The sequence below is a fragment of the Artibeus jamaicensis genome, unplaced genomic scaffold (genome assembly GCF_021234435.1).
Source record: "Artibeus jamaicensis isolate MK-2021 breed Jamaican fruit bat unplaced genomic scaffold, CSHL_Jam_final contig_923, whole genome shotgun sequence".
NCBI classification, from domain to species: Eukaryota; Metazoa; Chordata; class Mammalia; order Chiroptera; family Phyllostomidae; genus Artibeus; species Artibeus jamaicensis.
Window position 1 is genome coordinate 261,388 of NW_026522014.1, and position 21,127 is coordinate 282,514.

The following is a 21,127-nucleotide window of genomic DNA, read 5'->3' on the forward strand; positions in this document are numbered from 1 at the left end:
TGGTACCCGTTGACCTCATCATCAGTTGAAGATCAGATTGTGTTCATTATAAACCATTTTAAAAGTCAGGGAAATGCATACCACTTCGAGTTATTAAACATCACATATAAAGGCAGGCAATTCAAGAAATTAATTTAAATGTTTCTGCGAAAATGACCTAAGCAGATGTCAGATTCCAGCATTTTTGTCAGCAGTTTTTGTTCCTGCCTTTTCTTTTATACCCACTGAGAGGCTACTTTCACAAAAGACTTTTTGTCTCTTCTCTGTAAAGATAGACCCTTCATTTTAACCTCTCTTGTCGCTCTTTTACGGCATGCTTTCAGATACGTCTCAGTGGCCCCTAAGAAAGATGTTCTTCCTGGGAGTAGACTGTGAATCCCGTGTGATGTGAACACAGTGATTAATTCCTTGCAGCTTTGTGCACCAGCCCCAATACTTCTGCCCTGTGGCCAAACTCCTTCCATAGTTGTAGGCTGTTGTTGAGACTGTTTTTTGCCCCACACATTTCTCAGGCTTTCTGTCCATTTCCCCTCCACAGGAGTTCAACGAATTAGTTTGAGTACTGTTATCAGCAGCTCCTTCTAATATTTATTTACTCAGCAAGTACTCAGTGCTGGTCCAGGGGCTAGAGAAACACAGAATGAACGCATAGAAGTTCATGCTCCTGAGCAGTTTATATCCTAGTGGGGGAGGAAGACAAAGAAATCAACAAAGTCAACTCCACAGTGAAGCCAAACCAGCTCAGTATCATAGGGGAAAGAGGAACAGCAACAGAAGAGGCAGCGGCCCAAGCAGGACCTTGGGGCGGAGATTCCTGAGATCCAACTGAGTAATGTGAAGGAGCTGGCTGGGAAAGAGCATTCTAGGCAGACAGAGCAGCAAAGACAAAGATTCCTGAGGCAAGAATAAGCCTTGTGGAAAAGGAACTTGTCCCTTGTGCCTGAAGCATAGCGTGGGGAGTGCTGTGGGTTCCCTGCTTGCCTGGTGTGCAGGCTAAATGGCGGCCCTTCCTCTCCAGGCCCTGGTGGTGGCGTCCGCCAGAAATACGCAAGGCTGGCCCTCTTGCCTCAGTGGGACTACTGGTGGGTGTGTTTGTCTTACCCGAGACCACATTTTTCCTTGGCTTTTTCCCATCCTCCAGCCTTGCCTCCTCACCCCTTTTCTCTGAGAACATGTCCTCAGTAAATTAGGTGAATAAGAATCCTTGCTCAGCCCTGTTTCCAGGAAACCCTGACCCAGGACGTATAGGTGAACTTTTTGACCTTCCCCCTACCCCCACCCTGGGCTCCAGGTCCTTAGATAGGTGCCTACCTTATATGTCCACTCGAATGTTCCCAGGATACCTAAAACTCCACATGCATGAAAATGGAATTCCAGACAATTTTCCCTTCTCCTCAGGCTTTGGTTCTTCCTGTACCCACTCCTTTGGTTGTGACCCCATCTTTCACCTAATTATGCCAAGAATTTAGAGTTGCACTTGGATTTTCCCTTTCCATTCAGTTCATGTCCAGTCACTCAGCAAGTCATCCCTCTGGAATGTCTCTCCCCTCCTTTGTCTCTCCATCTCCACTTTTATTGCTTTAGCTCAGGCCCTTGACCGAACTACTGTCTTAGTCTCCCAAGTGGCCCCCTCACCTCCCTTTGTTCACTGCTCCCACCCATTTCTACAGGTTACGCCGTTATAAAATGAAAAGTCCCATCCAGCCACTCTTCTGCCCTTAGTCCTTTAGTGCCTTCCTATTGGATTAAACGGCAGCTTCCTGTAGAACAGACGCCTAATTTCCTGGCGGGGCTTCCAGTGCTCGTTATGCTCTGGCACGGCCACCTCTCCCTCCTCATCCTCTGCAGCTGCCGCCGCCGTGCGCACTGCTGGGTGGTTTCCTCAGGCAGCTTCCAGTGTCTGTCCTCTGGCCTGTCCGTCCTGCCCTGCTGTTCCTCAGGTGCCCACTCCCCCACCCCGGGCGCTGCCCGGAAGCCTCAGCTCAGGCTGCCTCCTCTGGGAAGCCCTCTGTGAGCCACCTAAGGAACATTATTTGTGTCTAACCAAAGTGATCTGAAAACAGTTCAGTGTATTGTGATCACTTGCTTTATTATATTTTTATAAATTAAAAAAAATTTTTATATTGATTCTAGAGGGGAAGGGAGGGGGATAGAGAGGGAGAGAAACCCTAATGTGAGAGAGAAACATCGATCGGTTGCCTCTTGCCCTCCCACCAACTGAGGACTGAACCCGCAACCCAGGCATGTGTACTGACCAGGAATCGAACTGGCAACCTTTTGGTTTGTAGGATGACACCCAACCAACTGAGCCACACCGGTCAGGGTGACTTGCTTTATTTTTGAGCAGTGATTGGTTCTCGGAATGCAGAGAGCACGGTTGTCCCTATCGCTGGGCATAGCAGTATCTGCTTTTTGACTGAGGAAAGGAAAGAATAAAGAGCAAACTTTGTGTTAAGTTTTTTGGCTTTTATACAGGACAGCTTCATGAATACCAATGCTGTACATGCTTTTACCCACCAACTCTATAGAAAATAGGATCTACTTAAATTAGGTGACTAAAGATAACACTTCTAATGTGGATTTTCCCCAGGGAACATTGAATGATTGGGGAGGGGAGATTATCGAAGCGCTAATATATGGAGTTGTGAAATTCATTAATTTGGTAAATATTTATTTTATATTTGCTAGATGCCCAGTGTTGCGTCATTGCTTTGGGGGAATAGAAAATGATGCGGTTGATACCATTTGTTTCTCAAGGGCTTCAACGTGGGGAAGATGCCGATAATATGGGAGAGTTTTATGAGGCAGCATGTGACTAAATGACTCAAATAAGAGGTCGGTTCTGGGAAAGAAGTCTTTGTAGGCAGGAGGGCTCAGCAGTCATAAGCAAAACCTCAGATGTTTGAGAGAGTTATTGAAATGAAATTGTTATACATAAATGATGTTCATATAACATAATAGTTTCCAGATATTAAGCAGATAGCTCTCTCTCTTGGCTTTGGTGAAGGAGGGCATACATAGTATTCATGTTTGAAGAACTTTTTGTAAGACTTTGTAGCAAGCTTTGTGTGTGTATGTGTGTTCACAGGTCGCTCAGAAGGGTGGTGAAGTAAGGATGGTTCTCAAATGGAGGATGGAGGAGATAATTCGTTTAAACCAATTAGGATGTGCAGGGAAAATGCTTTTCCCTGAGCTTTCTGATTTATAAGTGTGCACTCAGTTCTGGGAGCTATGGGAATATTGGCCACTCATCACTGACAGAATAGTCGCCTCCTCTTGTACTTCAATTTCTTAATTAACTGAATATCTATGAGGTCACATTTTATGCCTGATTCTTTTTTTGTTTAATTTCCTGCCTACCTCGTAGTTGTTTCCTTGTGTCTTAATCTAATTTATGCCCTTGTGTGGTTCTGTTTTCTGAGGACAGGGACCATTTAAGCAAGGATGAGTTGTTGATCGGCAGCTCTCCCGCAGGGGTCGCTATGGGAGTAGCAGTTTGGCATTCTTCCCTGCCACCCTGCACCCTGTGGCATGACTTGACACAATTAGCCTAAGGATGGTGAGATCTGGTTGGGGTTGGCATTTTACTTTTGAGAGTGTTGTGAGCCTAACCCACCAAGAATTCTGCAGGTTCATAACTGTGTTTTATCATTTTAGTTCAGAAATGCTACCTGTGCATTTTTCTTTACCTCACATATCAGGTGCATTATTTTTCTAGCTTTCTCATGCCCCATTTGCATATAACAAATGTATGCACATAGACCCATTAAACTAGTTCAGTGGCTTTTGCAGCATGCATGATGGTCGCCTAAACTTGGCCTTCTGTAGGACCTCAGATTATTGTTTAATGGGGTTGTCACTCAAGATACTTACTGGCTTCCTCCAGCGCTTTTAAAAAATTGAATTGAACATGATGAGGTGCATCCCCTTGATTAAATGTTTTTCCTTCCATGCAATCACCATTAGCTGTTTGGCTCCAATTCTGTGTTCTTTTGAAGCAGCCCTGCATTGCAAATCAATATCTCTCTGAAGAGACAGTGTGCTGTGAATTGCCTGGGCAGCATATGCACAGTTACTTTGGCTGCAATGCTGCTGCAGAGCCCGGTTACTCTGCCTTCCTGGGAACTCCACAGGCAAGTCCATCGTGTTTGGAGAAAAAAAAAATTAGATTTTTTGGGGAAAAAAAATGAACTGTTAGAGCTGTTGCTACTGAGTGTTAGCATGTCTTTTGTATTCCTCTGAACCTTTTTTGTCTGATTGCATCAAGAGTAGCTTCTCTGGGGTGATTTCTGGATTGTGTGTGTGTGTGGGGGTTTTTTTTTTCTTCTGCTTCCCCCTGTCTTGGTTGTAGTACGGCCGTACCATTTCAGCTTGCTAGTGCAGAAAGATGTGAATTCAGTTACTGGATGCGCCTGGCCTGGTGCAAACACATTGCTGGAGACATGTTAAAGAGTTCCAGGTGAATCGAGCCTGAGGGAGACAACAACAGACCGGTAAGAGAGAGCATGCTTAAAATTAGAGCAGGGTTTTTAATTTGGAACATCTCCGGCAAGTCTGAATCCTGACTCACTCATTTACAACTTGAAAAGGATTCATTTTCTGCATGTCATTTTACTCATCCCTTTCCATTTAACTGCCAAAACCGGCACAGATTGATCAAGGGGGTATTTAAATTAGGGATCTGGCAGGAGGTTACTCATGGGAGAGTCTCTTGAGGCTCCCGAGGCTACTGCTTATAGTTTGTAAACACCAGTAGCAGCGATAAGATGAGGAAAAGGTTTCGCGACTGTGCTGCTTTGCCATAGCTGAGTCTTATTTCTTTCTAAACTTGTCTTATTTATTACGGCTTAGAGATCTTGCAGATTGTTTTGCCTGGCTAGGTTTGGCTGCATGCCCCCTGAGTCAAGCTAGTGAAGGACGGAAGACCACTTTTTTCATTTGGGTAAACTGATGCCTGTGAATGAGCTGGGTTGGATCTGAGTGGAATAAACATCTCCGATATATTAAAGATTTGGGGCTTCCTCCATGCTCATCCCCCCCCACCCGTTCCCTTCGGGCACAGAAATGCACCTGCTGTAAGTGTGTGCTGCCTGGCAGAGGTCAGTGTGCTGGTGTTTTGCATCGTTACACCTGTCGTGGTTATGCTTTCATGTATGGAAGTGATGATCCGTCACGCAGGTCTGTTTGAAGTGCTGGCTCCAATAGTGGACCATGAGAATTTTGGATGCAAATGGAGAACCCCTTCATGCACGAAGACTGGGGCAGCAGACAGCCTACTCCGAAACGATGCCTGCCAGCTCGTGAAAAAAAAAAAAACAGTTGAGAGAGAGACATGTAGACGTCGATATGTCTATAGAGGTTGCATTCCTGTTTCCTTTGTTAATTGGCACAGAGTATAGTGGGTAGGGTTGGTTGAAGTTGAAGGGCATGTTTTCATATTGTTGAAAGTGAGGCTACTATATTACATGGTCCTGGTGCGTTTATTAGGATGCACTATTATATAGGTGCTGAATGTTAAGGATGAGAGCATTTGATTTTTTGTTTCAAAAACATTCTACTTATGTATATTTAACTCAGTAATTCCTGTAAAATATAAGTGGTGAAGGTAGTGAACATTAGTGGAGAACATCATCAGAACTTGCGGCAGCATGCTGGCCACCAGCCAGCTGTGTATCATTTTGTGACATAGGCATTTTTAAAAAAGAACACATGGTTACTTAATAGGCTAATTGAGAGAAATATTGATAATATATTAGGGTTCACTAGAATTTCTTTTGGGAGGGAGGAGCCTTCAACATTGCTTCTGAATATACTCAATTGCTTATTGTAATGGTTAGACATTGATTTTTTTGGAGTGAATATTTGAATTTTCTTCCAAATAAAGTTCAGATTTTCTTCTGTTTGACATTTTAAATGATCTTTTATTTCCCATATTTCCATTGTTCTTTAAGTTTTTCTTAAATTAACTCTTTTTCTAAGCAGAAAAGGATATGCCCTGCCTTTGGTGATTCTGTTTCTGAGAGTGATATAGTCTAGCTATTTATATTCTTACCTTCACTCTGTGTTAGCTGTGAGGTTTATTCTTTTGCCCCGTGACAGAAGGAGTTGTACATTTGCAAAAAGTAAGCCATTTTTAAAAGGGGAATAAACAGTAGAGCAATAATATAGCATTGATTTTACAATCATGCATTTTTAAATTCCTCATTGTACAAACATGTATTAGCCATCTACCATGGGTAAGAAATTGTAGGACATGCCATGCAGAAGGACAGATGAACTTGCTGCACTCCTTTCCTTGAACTGAAGGAGCTTAGGTATAATAATATTGGTATTTTCCTCTGCAATATACTGCATTATACTTTCTAATGAATAAGTAAGTTTAATGCTTTTTAAACTTACTTGTTGGGAATAAGTAAGCTTCCCCTTTGGGAATATTCAGCTTCTCATTTAAGGAGAGTGCTTTGTCAATTTTCTTTTAATCATTTATTTACAAACCTTTATGAAGAGTCTGTGTAGTAGTGTAGCTACTGTGTTTTCAGGAAGTAGATTTGGCCTCTGTCCCCAGGGAACATGCCATCTACTTTCTTTTAAAGTATTTCATGGAGAAATTTGGGAGCACTTAATTTACTGTTAACTTGTTTGTGAAACAGATAGTGTATGCTTTGATGTTTTTCATTTTTATGTTGTAGCATAAAGTATACACAATAAAAATGATCACTTTTAAGTGTACATTTTATCGACAATCACAGTGTTTTGCTACCATCGCCATGATCCATTTTTAGAACTTTTTCTTCCTCTCAAGCAGGAATCCTGCCCATTGAATAATAACTCCCCAAGACCCCTCCACCCAGGTCTGCAGTCTCCTGGAAAGGAGGCTATGAATTTGCCTAGTCAAGGTACCTCATATGACATGAAGTGGAATCACGTAGTATTTGTCCTTTTGTGCTTGGCTTATTTCACTTAGCTTGGGTGTGAAGTTCATCCAAGTTCATACATTCATTCCTTTTTAATGTATACTTTGATTTTTCTATGGAAAAGACAGGAATCTGTGTCCCCCCACCTTTATGTGATTTCACTAAGTCAAGTTTCCATATGGACACCATAATAGATAATGTAGAGATACTAAAAATAAAGACCTGGTAAGCAGGGGCAGGGTGTGCGGGTTAGAAATGCTCTGAGGGAATGATTGATGGATGTATCACATTTGGATTCTCTACATGGCCTGGGAACTGAGCATGGTAACTGGGCTACTTACACTGTCATGTCAGTTCTTTCCTGATGGAGGGCAGCAACCTGTGAAATATTAAGTGGAAGGCTGGCCTGTAGCTTCTGTCACTATTAACATTTGAATTGTACCCTCTCCACTTCTAGTACCTTATTCTATCTAACTTTACAAGCAAAGACTGATCTTGTTGAGGTTCTCTTACAGGAGAATCAGAGACTCTTAGAACCAGCAGGTATTTCTGCAACTGTATTATCTCATTGGCTTCTCAGCATCATACATTCCGCCAATGGGAGAGTCTCCTGATTCCCACTGCAAGCCTCCTTCCGTGTCCCGTGGCTGTTCTCGGTGGACACTCTGTCCAAAAACCCCAGTTATCCTCTGAGTTAGACGGAGAGGAATGGCAGAGGGTGTAAGCTTGAGTGTCATGTTAAGCAGTTTTCCATGGGATGAGGTCAGGCCGACTCCATCACATAACATTCTCTTTCTCAAATTTCTGTTTTTTCTGATGGGGGTTCTTTTTAGAAAGAAAAGTAAATGTTCCCAGAGCTGTTCGTTGATCAGCCATTAGCTGACTTGATGATTCTTAACGTTTAGTAAAGGAGCCATGAAGCCCAGACATGTGCGGGGGAGGAAGAGCCAACCAGCGGTGTCCCACTGTCCCATCCCCCCAGCTCGTCCTGGTCAGTGAGTCTTGTGCTCTGTCCCTCTGCCTGCAAACACGACTTAGATGTTCATTTCTGACTTTTGATAGGAGGCAGCATTTGGGTGGTGGAAATTGGGCAGAGGAGGAGAAGATGGGTCAGAAAACATTACACCACAAAGCACGTCCTTTGCTCAGCTTTAAAAGTCCTTTTTTTTTTTTGCACCAGAAGAAAGAATGAGAGAAGTGTTGTAGATCCGGTCTGTTATTTGCATATTTCTCTCAGGATAGAAGTTCCAGGGAAGACAACCTGGTGGTTAACAGCTTGGGCTTTGTAGTTGGGGTCCTGGGATAAATCTTGTGTCCTCTGTTCACTCTCTGAGTGGCCTTGGATGTGGTACTTAATTTTTATATGCCTCAATGTAATGTCTGTAAAATTGGGTAATAATAGTACCCCCAGGCTTGTTTTAAGATTAATTGAGAAACTACATATAAAGCATCTTTTTCATAGAGACTGTTATGTAAGAAGAGCTCAGTAATAGCCATTATCATTGTCATCATCATTGAAATCTTGAGTTCCCATCTGTCTTTTCTGTCAACTTGCATTGTGTCTTGCCCAAGCTCCCTCTCCAGTTTGCTTGATTACTGAGCATACACAACAATTTCTTGAGGTTACTGGGTTTGCGTGTAGGAGAGGAGGAGGATATGAAAGAATGTCCCAGTGTTCTATTTATTGTCTGGCAGGTTTGGGAGGGAGAGAGATTCTGTGGACTTCCTTTCCTGCCCAGCTACAAGTTTGCCCCCACTGCTTATCCCTCAGCTAAATGAGATCTCACTACAAATACAAAGATGACAGTGACATGCTCCTGGGGCACTGGGGGGTCCTTTCAGGTGGCAAACAGCAGGGTGTGTGCGCCCCACTGCTCTGCTCCGTGCACCTTGCATATCTGAGCCAGGATTTGTTATTGACTCGTCTCCGTCCCAGGAAAGGTTTATAGAACCAGTCCTCATGAAATCAGTCAGGACTTTATTATTAATGGATTGCTGCCAAATCTATTATTGCTGAAATCTCAGCTCTTTACAATGGACAGGCCAGTTGTTAAAGCGGCACTGAGGGCTGCATTCTATTTTCTCCCCACGGTTCATTGTTCCCTCTTCATGAGCTCTGTGTGGTTAGTGACCCATATATGATTCTCTGAAAAATTTAAGAGCTTCAAAAGTCAATCGTACATTGAATGATGCCCTATATTTTTTTTCTGAATTCTTTGGTGGGGTTTGCATCTAGATTTATTTTATGGGAATAAAAACACTAAACTTTTAAACTTTGTAACATCACACGTGACACTAATCGCCAAATTATTATCCAAACATTAGTAATGCATTGAAATTTTATTAAAAAGATGGTTACTGTAGGTGAGGAGAAGTGAGTTGTCTTTATTTATATAGCCATCTGTTTCAGAGTGAGAAGATAGTACACAGTTTTATTTCTCCTTCAGGAAAGGAATTTAAAAATATTTGTAATATTTATTTTTAAATGCTGTTCATATGGTTACCAGGGGAAAGAAATCCAGGCCCTGGTGGATCAGTCAGTACCTCCGTTGGTGTCTGTTCAGTTTCCATTTTTAATGTTATTGTGCCGTCTGGATGCTTTATCTTCCTTGAGGGACAGAATAGTGAGCTACAGGTATTTGAAAGGTAGAAGTATGAAGGAAAAGCTAGCTTGGTTTTGTACAAAGAAGCAATGGGTGGTGCAGTGAAACTCAGATGAAAAATAAGACAGATTCAGAAGGCACCAGAGACTGTTATTGGCATAGCCTTTGAGATAATGACAGCTTCTCTGGTCCTCATAATGTTAAAAAAAACCCTCAAACACTCAACATGCGTACAGGTAGACAGCGTGCTGGACCATGCTGTTCCTTTCAAACACCTGTGAGTCTGAGTTCAGTCTCATCTGTTTATTGGTCATGAGTGCTTCTGACGTGGTAGCAATTTTAAATTGCTCTAGTTCATTTTGGTCAGTTCCCCTTGCCAGGTTATTTTACACCTCTGCATGGTGAAAACACACCTTGGTTTCCCCTTCTCAAATGGGGCCCAATATAAAAATCTAATGAAAAGAAAATCTATATTTAAACCTGTAAAGTCTGTGGTGAGGGAGGAGGGAGTCCCTAGTTGCAGGCACAGAATTTTTTTTTTTTTTCTAGTTAAGAGCTTTAAGGGAATAAATACTGTGTCTCAGTGGAGGAACTAATCAGCCATGCAGCGTGAGCCACTTTGTAGCTGGATCCTTCCGCTTCTTCAGGAGCGGCTATTCCACTTTGCACTGCAGCTCCGGGGATGTCATGGGTCCGCATCAGCTGTGCTTTGTGGCATCACAGCCAGGCCACTCCCTTGTTGCGTGTGGGGAGTCTCCTTGCATGTACCCCACTCTAGAGCCCTGGGGCTATACATGGGTGGGGGAGGCAACACGGGTGTCCACTTTATTACACTTCCCAACACTATATTCATGTGGCCATGGGATGTGAATGCTGCACTCCTGACTCTGTCTTTGTTTCATGATGGGATTTTCACCAGCATGTAATTATGGATGTCAAGTGGGAGTCAGAAAACTCACATATTTTCTTCTATCTTCCCTTTAAACTTTTTGGGATATTTAGTAAGTTTTTAGTGGAAACAGTGACCTGGACTTCTGCAGATTGCCATGTCCTTTTGTTTTGGATTAGGGGCTCATGTCCTCTGCCCATTCTGGGGTTGGGAATGTTCAGTTATGCCTTTCAGACAAAAGGCTTTCTCCCCACCCCCTACCCAGGGCAGGATCTGTTTTAGGGTGCACTGTACTCTTAACAGGTGTAAGTTCCTTTTAAAATCTTGTTTCCGGATCCTGGAGTGACTTCCTTCTATTTCTTTTCAAAGTTACTAAATAAACTCTGGTAAATAAAGAGCAAAGCAAGATTCTGGGTTCAATTCTCTTTAGAATAATTTTGTGGTAATTGTTTTTACAAATATGGTGGCCGATAGTAAAACAATGCTTCTGTATTAAAACATATAATCTATAAATTTTTTTCTTTTATTGAATTTATTGAAGTGACAGTGGTTAATAACATTATATGTTTCAGGTATACAAATCTGTAAGGCATCACCTGTATATTGTATTGCGTGCTCACCAACCCAAGTCAAGTTTCCCTCCATCGCCATGTGTCCCTGCTTAGCCCTCCTACCTCCGCACTAAATCCATACATTCCTGTGCAGGAAGTAATGTCATATATGCTCTTACAACCCATGTATATTTTTCTGTTTTTGTTCCTCACCCATTCTATCCTATTGGTTTTAAAAAATTTATAAATATATTGGGTGTACTCCCTATAAATATATTTGTGTACCTTATAAAAAAGCTTCATTTCAGAGTTCAAAATTATATTAAAAGATTATTTGAAGTTACCGTGAGTTTTTATGGGACATTTGAGGAAACATTTACCCAGAGAATATTGAAATGATTATCACCCACATTGTACCCAGACTGAAGCAGCTTCTGCCTCTGAAGGACTTGGCCTTTCTCACAATCTCAGGTACTTCTTTGGCCGTGGTAGCAGCACCTGTCATTTACACAGCTTGGAGTGCTGTGCCTTAGCCTTGAACCTGCACATACATCCTCAGGGGATCTTGTTAAAGTCTGTGTTTTGACTCAGTGGAACTGTGGGAAGGGCCGGGGAGAGGCCTGAAATCCCAAGTGATGCCAGGCCTTGCTGGTCTGCGGCCGGCATGGGTTGGAGAATATTCCAGATAAAAAATTCTGACCTGTATGGGCCACATAGAGAAGTACCTATATAGGTCAGTCAATGTACTCATCTATCTATGGGATCCTATGATTAACATTGTATCTTTTATATCTGTATCAAGTGAATAAGTATACCAGAAGAGAATGCAACTAAATAAAATTATTTTAACAATATACATTAAAAATTTAAGCTGCTGGGAAGACCACCTAAGCATTTCACAATAGAGTTAGCGAAACAATTACCAGGCCTCTCTGCGGTGAGTAAGCTCTGAAGCCCAGTAAGGGCTGTAACAAAACCACAGTCACCGAAGTGGCCACATAAAAGAATGTAAGGTCCTCAAGGGTTCTCCATTCAGCTGTGTCCATTAGCCATGGATTCAGGATTTAAATAAAATTAGGTCAGACCCCAAAGAAACCAGTCAGTAGAAAAATAAGCATTTTTCAACTGAATCACAATAGCAGACATTGAATTCTGGTGAGTGGGGACAGCCGGGGAAGCCTTTTCATTGACTGGAAAGGGTCTAGGCTGGAGGCACCTCATTGTTATGTAGTCTTCTGAGGGCCGAGTGTTTCAAAAACAGCCTGTGTAGTTAAAGGGGAAGGCTTATAATAAGTTAAACACTCCGTTTTTGAGTAAATATTAATAGAACACCATTTCATGCTGTCTTCTGGGCTTTGGGGACATTAAAGAAACGGCAGATACAGTGTTTGTGTACAGTCTGGCCATAGAAATAGGAGGGACACACGGGAAACACAGCAAAACAAAGACCTCCTTCCCCCCCAGTAAGATTTAATCGAATGCATGAAAACAAATTTCATAGTTACAAAAGCGTATAAGACAGCATATATTTAAGTGACAAATTATGAGGTACAATCTAAAAATGACTCAGGGCATTTTTGGTTGCAACAGTGACAGTGACATAAGGTCAAAGCGAGCATTTAGTAGGCAGGACCAAGGTTGCCCAGTGTCCTACAATGTGACTGCTGTGCTGTGCTGCTCACCAATAATTCCTCAGCCTGGAGGCTGAGGACTCCAGCCCTGAGCCACAGTGCCGGGACCTCAGAGCTAAGGAAGACCCTTGGAGACTGAACCATCAGACGTGTTCACGGTGCGAACCAGTCTGCTGCTTTTCTAAACTCTGAGACCCTGAGGAAAATGGAATGTACGAGGAAGCACAGGTTGAGTTTATGTGTCTGCCCTGGTCCAGTTAATCCATTTAAAATCATTTACCAGCTGCAAACCACTGCCGAGGGTTTGTAATAGAATGTTCTAGATGTAAAAAGATCTTAAGAGCTGTTTACTCCACCTGCCTCATTTTACAGATGAGAAATCTGAAACCTGGAGAGTGTCAGTGAGTTGTTTTAAGTCACTTAGTTCTGACTTGGGTGAGCAACAGGCTTGCCTGCGTGTTAGCGAATGTTCCGAAGGTGACTTTGGGTAAGTCTTGGTTCTGATAAAACGTAGCTAGAAGTAAAAGCACACTCATACGTGTACCCTCTGTGTACATATAGCTGACACATCCTATATCTTTGTTCCATTGAGCCAGGCACACTGCCACCTCTGCGCACACGTGTGAGAAAAGGGGGAAAAACAGGCTATAACAAAAGAGAGGGCAGCATACTCTTATGTTTTTTATAAAAAAAAGATTTTGTTGGTTTATTTTATTTTTAAAAATATTTATTTATTTATATTTAGAGAGGGGGAAGGGAAGGAGAAAGAGAGGGAGAGAAACATCAATGTGTGGTTGCCTCTCATGTGTTTCCTACTGGGGACCTGGCCTGAAACCCAGGCATGGGCCCTGACTGGGAATCAACCGGCGACCCTTTGCTTCCACTCAATCCACTGAGCTACACCAGCCAGGGCTGGCTTATTTTTTTTGAGAGAGGGAAAGGGAGGGAGAAAGAGAGGGAGAGAATCGACATGAGAGAATCACTGATCAATTGCCTCATGTGCCCCAACTGGGGACCACACCCTCAACCCAGGCATGTGCCATGACCAGGAATTGAACAAGTGACCTTTCACTTTGCCAGATGACAACCAACCAACTGAGCCATACTGGTCAGGGCAGAACAGCGTACTTTTAGATCTTATAGGTTTAGGTTAGAGATGAAGGTAGCTGTCATGAGTTATGATTCCACTGGCATTAGAAATCTCTACCCCACCCCAAATACCTAGTCCACCTGTCCCCTGGTGGCTGACATCTCTTTTATAAGTGACAAAGCTTTGTACTCTATATTGTTAAAGTTCAAATAACTCTGGAAGAAATAATACTCTCATTTAAGTGTTCAAAAACTTAGAAATGAGTGACAGTGGTTTTTTTGGGGGGGGAGGGGAGCAGATTTTGAGAGAAGATTCTGAGTAGAAGAAAGCCCACCGGCCCTTACTGGGTAATGGGTGAAGGGAAAAACAAGTGTAAGGTTATTGGGATGTCAAGTTTTTTGCTTGTTTCAGTTTTGCATTGGACTCGTGATGCATATTTCTTTTATGAATGCCAGAAGACTGTGACTTAGCTTAATGTGTGATACACGATGTATATTTTCTGTGGCTCAACTTGGAGGCTTTTCAAGTAGTTCTTTTTCTGGTATCTGCCTTCATGAAAGTGTGAAGAGGTAGAGAAGAAGATCACATTCTGACTCAATAAAATGCCGATCACCAGAAGATAGGTGATTCAAAGGGACAGTTTTCAGCCCAAATGAATTCACTTGAAATGAATGCCAACTGTAACTCAATTAAGTTGTGCTCTTTCAAACCCACTGCTGTGAGTGTGGGAGACAGTTGTGTGGCTTTTACATAGCTCCAAGCTAAAATTGTAGGTCAAACTGTGACTTTGGGAGCCTCCAACACTGTTTGAATTTGCAACAATTTTTACTGAATTTTGAGTCTGCCCACTATGGTACGGACCCCTGTTAATAAAGAGTGAACCAAAACAATTGAATCAGATGAACACCCAAGGGGATGCCTGTCTAACCTTGTTTAAAATTCTAGCCTCTATTGAATTTACTGGAAAAAAAAAGGTTCGGGGATTTATTTTGGTATTTGTGATATTTTCTTCTCTTTATCTGTTTTACAATACCATGAGACATCATTGCTTATGTAAATGTTGCCACTTCAGTTTTTAAGTGGAACAAGGAAGTGTGAAAAAATGCAGCCACAAAGAAATTATGTATATCCTTAATTCCTATTACTAAGGGAATGCCCTTTGCTTTCAGGCTGTACTGATGGAATAGCTGTTTACTGTGATGGGCTTTGGGCAGAGGAACCAAAGGTGTTTTCTTCTGAACCCATGATTGGCAAGAACCACTTTAGCCAATGGAAACCCCTTGTAAATTAATAAAAAACATTGACCAGACACTTCAAGCAGGGATTTGAAGGAAGAGATGCTGTCAGGAGCTATAAAATAAAGAGTTAAAAACAGTCTTTGCCCTTTGGAGGAGACAGTCGTGTTGCTGAGATTAAAGTCTCCCCAAAAGAATAATTACAACCCAGGGTACACAAAATACTGGAGCAGAATAAATGCACAGTCACTGAGGTGAATTCTTAATAAAGGATTGGTCTGAGTGTGTGGGGTTCAATTAACGAGAGTAATTTTTGAGAAAAGTCTTGAATAATATAATCGTTGGTCCGTGACTTGATGTGGGTGTGCCTATGCCGAGGGCACAAACAAAGAGTGTGTAAAGGACAGTAAGAGCTGTTGGCGTATGAAGTGGCCAAGGGTCTTCTGTGCCTGGAAAATCTGCACTCAGTGGCTTTTGTACTTGGCCAAGTGCCCACGTCCTTAAACATATATGTAGCTATTCAAAAATATAATTCTGAAACCATTTTCTCAATTGTTTCAGCATTGATTACTGAGAGTTAAATTTTTTAATTTCAAATGCTAATTTAGTGTAACTAATTATGTGAATAATTAGACACCTTCAACAAAGAAAACAGGCACAAATATGATTATTGCAAGTCCCGTTACTAAATTATTCTTACCCTATTTTAAAACATCAACTCAGTCAATTTAATTAATTTCAATATCATTTGTGTATTTCTTTGTATACCTTCCTAGGACTATAGCTTTACTAATTTAGATACCTTCCAGGGGTTGGTTTCAGTAATAATATTTTTTCATCATCCTGGTGTTGGGTAATGTATACAAATCTGCAAGTAACACAATGCCTTCTCTGAATAGCTAGGGTGATAGGATCTGAGTTGCAGACTGTTGGGGTCTCGGTTGCTTTTTTCCAAAGTGATTCAGATCAGAGTCACTGATCAGCAGAGAAGTTGCGTTTTCTTTCTAAGGGTTACATTTCCCAGAGTTATTAAAATTTAACTTATTTCCAAAGCAGTGCTTTTGAAAATGCTTACAGGGTTGCGCACGAAGTCCTCTTGGCAATCTATCTGGTGTCTGTCCACCAGATATATGTGTTCTCTGTAAAACATTGCTGAGGTGACGTCACATATCCTTTATCTGTCACTGAGTTACACTGACTTGGTTTGCCATCACTGGAATGTCCTGTGTCGCTGATCTTGCTGCACTGGTGTCACTTAGATCCTCTCTCCATGGCTCGGGTCAACCATTCTTACTCTTGGTGCAGTTCCTGCTTTGGATCCTCGGCTCACAGTTCTGGGTGTTAAAAAAACCAAACTGTGTCCTCTTGTGTTGGTCCTTCCTCTATAACTGCCATCTGCCCCTTATATTAACACACACTTTTCTTTCTTGAGATTATAACAAACTCATGGTTTTTCAATACCTTAACATGCTCCATTTAACCATAGTTTTATTTTCCTTTCGATGCTCAGATACATAATCACAGGTTAGCCAGTAAGAACCCTGATAGGCAGACTCCTCTGTCCTTCTCGCATCGTCCCTGGCATTTTGGAAAAGATCTGAGTTTTCTGGTAACAGCTGGTTATTTCACAGCTGTTTTAGGCTTCCTGTCCTGTGAACTGGAATCAGGTCACTTCCCCAGGGCTCCTCTTCTGCCCGTCCTTTGTGATAGGCTTCTTTCCAGCTAGTGTTCACTTGGCTATTCAGGATGAACTCTCTGCAATTTAGTTGTAGTTCCAGTTTGGTCCTGGAAGGAGGTTAGCGTAGCTTCCACTTACTCCTCCACCATTTTTGATCTCTCAGGTTCCTCTTTTTTCAGAGTGGAGAATTGGAGCATAGGCTGAAATCCGGGCACTAGGGATGGACATGAAAGTCACCAAGTGGATCAAAGGGCTACTGTTCGGTGGTTGGAAACAGCTGCCTTTCTGAGGTCAGGGGTTCCCATGAATTATTTCCAAATGGACACACCATGCTTCTGCCCTCTACTTTCTTAGGAGGTTTTATCTGTTGTTAAGGCTTTCTGTTGCACCAACCGTGATAAGCATTTTGTTGTGGGAAGAAAGATTCTATTTGAAAAGGGGAAAGGTTTCTTTACGTTGCTGATAGGTTGAAAGAAGGATTCAAGTGAAGATTGAGCAGCAAGGCCTAGCATTTGTATGCAATCTGGTTTCCAGAACCCTCATTCATTGTTAGAACTCCAGTCCACTCACTCTTCTCTTTACGTACCCTGAACACTTCAACAATTTTATTCTACTAGTTGCCAGAAATTGCAGCGTTCTGAGGGAATGAGTACGATTCTTACTTTTTACCTTGCCCATATTCTTCTGCAGGCCGAACCTTGCTTTCTCTAATTCGGGGTCTGCTGGGTGAATTGCCTGACAGGCTCATGAGGTCAGACACAGGTCGATTCCTTTCTTGCATCTTTGTGAAGGGCCTGCATTCTGCTTTCTCTTGTGCTTGTGGTTAACAGAGATGACCAGGTCATGTTTAAGTTGTTTGTCCCAAAGATTGGAAACTTGAAACTTTTCCAGAGCAGTCACTTTGTCCTATGTGGAAAACTCAAGTATAGATTACTTTCCTGGATGGAGACACACACACAAAGCAGGCACCAATACAGGTGTTACTGATGTAAACCCCAGATGAAGTAGAGACCAGTATACATTGTATATAAAATTAATTACGGGCAGAGTTTACTCCATGGCTGGCTTTATAATGCTGATGGAGTTAGGCCAGGCAGAAAAGTTTCAGTGCGTGGCCATTTATTGATAGTGGTCCTAGAGTCATCCTTGTTTTCTCCTGGATCTGATACAGTGTATCAAATTCAGAAAGTGGTATCTGCAACATGTTCCTAAGAACATTCTGCTCAAATATCAAAGCGCTTCAAGTAATTTCAGTAAAGGGAGTGGATTCATTTTCTACTGCTGCATGACACACCACCACAAACTTAACCAGGTTACTATCCCAGTCTCTATAGGTTAGAGGTCCAGCCAGGGCAAAGCTGGTTTTCTCTGCACTTGGTCTTATTGGGCTAAAATCAAGGCATTGGGTGTGGTTGTGGTTCTGACCTGGAGCTCGGGATTTCTTTACAGACTCACTAGTTGTGGGCAGAACTTACTTTCTTGTGGTTGTAGTTCCTGGTCCCCATTTTCCTGCTGGCTGTCATCCAGTGACCACTCTCAGCTCCTAGGGACTGCCCCATAGATTACGCCATGGAATGTTTGCTTTCTTGCAGGCTAGCCAGGTCACATCTCTCTTCTTTTCTGAGGCTAGTTGGAAACACTCCCAGCTGTTTTAAAGGACTCTTCTGATTAGGTCAGGCCCATCCAGAAAAATCTCATTTGCTCTATCATATAACGTAATCATGGGAGTTATATCTCATCATCATATTTATCTCAGAGGGGAGAGGATTATTCAAAAGTGAGGAACATTGGGTATCATGTTAGAATTCTTCTGATCACAGTCAGCTTGTGGTTTAAAAAATCTTACTTTTGGTGACAGTATTTTATGCGTGTATATATGCTTCTTGTTTTGGGACAGTAGCTTTTGGGTAATGCTTCAGAGTTTTTTCCCTTTTGAGCAAGAGAGCATGAAAACTGCTAGTTTGAATGAACCTTCTTAAATCTGATTTTTGAATTCGAAGGACCTTATTGAGCTTTTCTGTGGGCCAGGCACTGAGCAAGACACTGTAGGGGAAAGGCTATGATAATGTGGACACTTTGCCTACATGGAGCCTGGTAGGAAGATGCTGAATCTCCAATGTGTCCTGCGGACAGGGTGTGGGGAAACCACTCTGGGACAGTGATATATTTCAAAAATTATGTGTGAACTAGAAGCTAACTAGCAAGATACATGTTTCTGAATGTAGTGAAATTACAACCATAGGCACGTTCTCAGATAAGTATACTGTGTCTAAGTTATGTTGATGATTCTTTTCTGCTTGTATTTTGTCACTTGCTAGTAGATGATAAAACTGATCCATGTGAAATGCTTGAGAATGTTTGTGGGAAATGTTTTAAATTTAGAAATTTTGTTGAAATGCTTTTTTCCTCTTAAAATAATGAAAAAAAAGCTGCTCAGTCTTAATGTAGAATACCTTAGAGAAGCCAGTTTTCAACTGTTGCATAGTTTTTATTGAATTTTTAGAATTATCAAGTACACCAGCGTCAGCTCCATCAAGTGAGAGGCTACCTGACTGAAAGAACATTAATAACATTAATATAGGTCCCTTAACATAAGGCACGAGGAAGGAGATGAGGGTCCACTCACAGTAGGTTTTGTTACAATTTCTCTTGCTTGAAGTGTATAGACTCAGAGAGTTATCACAATTTTCAGTTGGAGCAACTCTGTCTCCCACAGTTGACAGCCTTGTGAGTCTCAGTTTTGTCAGAATTGGGAGCAGGAAGGGCAGCAAAGGAAAGGCTTATATGAGTCTGTACAGTTTCATGAACTGGCTAAGAATTAATTAAGTTCATTCTCTTTGCTTTATGGTGTCCTTGCAGCTCTTCTTTTCCCAACTGACATGTTGGGATCACATTTGGCATTGAGTCCCTACTCATATTTTGCGCTGTGGCTGTGTTGGTGTACCTGTGCTGCGTGTTTATGTTTTATAGTGAACACTTTCCCCACATATCTAGAAAAAATTTTCACCATGTATTTTCCTATACATATAGGGGAAAAAGTGTTCTGTCTAAAAAAGAAACCCATTTTGCTAAGATAGTGCAAAGACCTCAAATAAAAAAAGAATGTGGGGCTGAATAGAATGTACCATATTCACAATGCAGTTGCCGGTGGTGTGTTGTGGTATTGTGTACCTGAAACCTGTATGATTGTGTTAACCAGTGTCACCCCAATCAATTTAATAAAAAGGAAAATAAGTAAAAATAAAAGAAAACAAACAAACAAAAGAATGTACTGCGTTTTTCTTGGCAAAACCAAGAGCTATTTCTGTGGGATTTGTGCTTCCTGGTGCTGTTCTTAAGGATGGAGTTGAAGTCAGAACATGGTCACTGCTTTCCCATTATTTATGTATCAATTCAATCCTCACTTATTTCATTCCATATTACCATTCTATACATGTTTATCACTTCTTCTGATTTATTTATGCGTATGTAAGTCTTCTTTCAGGTTAAGTAAGGAACAATATTTATGGCTGAAACAGAGAGATTAGCTTCTTTCTGACAGTGTCTTGGTGAATTGAAAGATCCATGATGCACTTCCTGCGATTTGCTCTTCACCCTTTAATTTTTGCTTCTTTTCAGCCTTGTTTTTTAGTTGCTGTGTATAGATCTTGCACGTTTTGTCAGATTTATCACTAAATATTTTATACTCTTTGAAGCTGTTATAAAATGTGTTTTTCTGATTGTGACTAGTATCTAGAAATACAAATGATTTTTTTGTCTATTGATTTTGTATTTTACACCCTTGATAAACTTATGCATTAATTCTAGTGGTCTTTTTTGTTTATTTTGGTAGATTTCATTGGATTTTCTACAGAGACTATAATGGTTTTCTGTGAATGAAGGTTTTTTTTCCCCTTTCCAATGTGAATGCTTTTTATTTCCTTTTTCTTGCCTTGTAGCATTGTCTAGAGCTTATAATACAATTGAATCAAAGTGATGAGTGTACATCCTTGATTTGTTCCTCTTCTTTGGTAAAAGACATTAAGTTTCTCACCATTAACTTTTATGTTAGCTGTAGTTTTTTGTTTGTTTGTTTGTTTGTTTTTGTAGATAACCTTTATTAGGTTGAGGAAAGTTCCTTCTGTTTTTTAATTTGTTTAGTTTTTGTCTTGAATGGATGCTATATTTTGTCATATGCTTTTCCTGAGTCTACTGAGATGATCATATGAGTTTTGAAAGGATCCGTGTATTAGATATCTACTGCTACATATAAAACTACCCTAAAATGTAGCATCTTTAAGACAACAAATATTTCTTTTATCTCACGTTATCTGTGGAATTAGAATCTAGGTGCTCCTGAGCTGGGTGCCTCTGGCTCAGCGTCTTTCATGAGATTCTCCTCAAGCAGAAGGCTAGGACTGTGCGGGCACTCGCGGGCACAACTCACGTGGTTGTTCGAGGCCTCAGTCCTTGTGCACATGAGCCTGTCCATGGGGCTGCCGTCTGCTGTGGCAGCTGCCCCCCCCCCCCCGACCTAGAGAGAAGGACCAAGAGGAG

At 41.5% G+C, this 21,127-nt stretch overlaps 1 protein-coding gene across 4 annotated transcripts in view; it reads left to right on the forward strand.

Annotated features, from left to right (window-relative positions):
* Window positions 1-21,127, forward strand: part of CDK14 (cyclin dependent kinase 14) — a 562,452-nt gene that overhangs the window by 105,335 nt on the left and 435,990 nt on the right. The window contains exon 1 of one of the 4 annotated variants that reach the window (XM_053655084.1): window positions 4,405-4,493. The exons of the other annotated variants lie outside the window; for them this stretch is intronic. The gene's annotated coding sequence lies outside the window, so the exon portion shown is untranslated. Of the gene's footprint in view, window positions 1-4,404; window positions 4,494-21,127 lie in introns of those variants that run through there. 4 annotated transcript variants of the gene reach the window in all.